At 48.6% G+C, this 1,935-nt stretch overlaps 1 pseudogene; it reads right to left on the reverse strand.

The window, feature by feature from the left end:
• Nucleotides 1-969: 969 nt before the first annotated feature.
• LOC149450143 (U2 spliceosomal RNA) lies at nucleotides 970-1,079 on the reverse strand (annotated as a pseudogene).
• Nucleotides 1,080-1,935: the final 856 nt, after the last annotated feature.

Below are 1,935 nucleotides of genomic sequence, written 5' to 3' on the forward strand. Positions count from 1 at the left end.
GTCACCAGTGTCACCACCCCTTTGTAACTTGTGGCCGTGGGCAGGAAATCTCCATGGTCACAGCTGGTTGGGCCAGTGGCCTGATATCATGGTACAGGTGCCTATTTTTTTTTTTTTTTTAAAGTCCCGTGGTGTAGTGAACACACTCACAAAACTAGCACCCAGTGAAAAAAAAGTGAGCACACAAAAAGTGAAGCACACATAAAAGTGCACAGGGTGTACGTATGGCCCTTCTCTGAAGAGAAAGGGCCCTAGCCCTGATCCCCTGAGGTGCAAGGCTCCTGATGGGGACTGAGGCACTCACTGGGTCCACCCAGCCGAAAACAGACAGACCCTTTTCTTCAGGAGGCCTGCCGAAGTGAGGACACCCCGAGTACTAAGTGGGGCTCCCCCGAAGGGAGACCCCATGAGAGGAGGAGACCCTGACCAAAAGACCACATCCCCCCCTCCCAAGACTTTTAGGGCAGACCCGAGAACCTACACCCTACTAATCTGGAAGAGTGAAAGTGCATACAGTGCTGTGAAAAAGTGCAAGTGACAAACAAACATAGAAAAAAAGGGAAAGAGGAAGTGGAAAAGTGCTATAGTGCCATAGTGAAGTACTATGGTGGGCCGTTTGGCCAGGAAAAAATGCCTCTGGTCATGGCCAAAAGGCCCGGCCCTAGAGGCAGGTGCAAAAAAAAAAAAGCATAACTTATGTAGTGACCAAGGTGCCTAAAACTCAAAGTGAGCTCCCTCACTGTGATAATTTTGGCACTCCTGGACTGCATACAACACGGGCTTCTTTCTTAGCCCAGCCCTCGGCCAGACCAGTGCAGCCCCATACCAACCAGAAAGGCATCAGAACTTAGAAAGCTTGGGAAGAGTCTTGCCTACAACCGGGGACAAGCCTGGTGCACCAGAAGGCCAGAATCAACCCGGGAGGATAAGGCTCACCCACCACTCTCACTATTCCCACCTAAGTACATCCAGGATTACTAACTGACTCCCCAATTGGAAAAGGGAGCCAGGGTTCTATCCTAGACAATTGATAAGAACAGATACTACACTTGATCTTAGCCAAAAGGCCGAGAAGCAATCAGGACAGTTGCTTATGTCCAAACTGAGTTTGGCCCAAACTTTAGCTCATCCCTAATTTTCAGTAAGCTACCCCAGAATTTATAGTCACACAGTTCCCAATCACTGTCCTCTTAATCCAATCACCATGGAATGTGTCAAGGCAGATGTTGATTGTCTCAGAACAATCAATGTGTACATCTGTCCTACAAGCAGGATTTTCGAGGCTGATTTTTTCTACAAAGCGACCCTGTGGCCTCTTTTTGTACATAGGTAAGACTTTGTGCATACATTGTCTGTGTTTTCAATGGTACACTCCCCATATATATTTTTCCCTCTCTCTGTCCTGCTCTTGTTTCAGCTCTCATTCGTTCTTTAGAAGCAGATGGTGGCATTACGAGGGGGAGCAGATGAGGGCCCCTTGTAATCAGATCTATATAATGTTCTCAAGTCCCCTCGGCGCTGGTCACTCATCAGGCTGGCTTGCACAATTACTGGTTCATCAACAAGGCCCAGTCTGGAGGGTTGCCAGAATCATTATCTTCCCCACACTGTGCTAAGGGGCAGAGGTGACATGGGTAAAAGGGGATGGACAGGAGGGGGTCGGGGAGGTCTGGCTCTGACACACGATGTCAGGGTCTATATTTAATTTAGCCCCACCGAGAGTGCATAAATGAAGGATTAGGGGAATGTGGCCAGAGAATTAGAACATGGTGAACATTAACATATTCTCCACCAGAACGTTGACCACGACAGGTTGGGCTCAATTCAGAGTTGATCCGTTGCTACACATCTTGGCACAATGCTTTTTTATCCTCCACAAAAGAGGCACAGCTGTAGATTTCGGCTGCTCTACCGCGGCAGCTCATGCTCCGAGGG

Source organism: Staurois parvus, unplaced genomic scaffold (assembly GCF_062004578.1).
Source record: "Staurois parvus isolate SC_StPar_1 unplaced genomic scaffold, SC_StPar_1.0 ptg000581l, whole genome shotgun sequence".
Classification (NCBI taxonomy): domain Eukaryota; kingdom Metazoa; phylum Chordata; class Amphibia; order Anura; family Ranidae; genus Staurois; species Staurois parvus.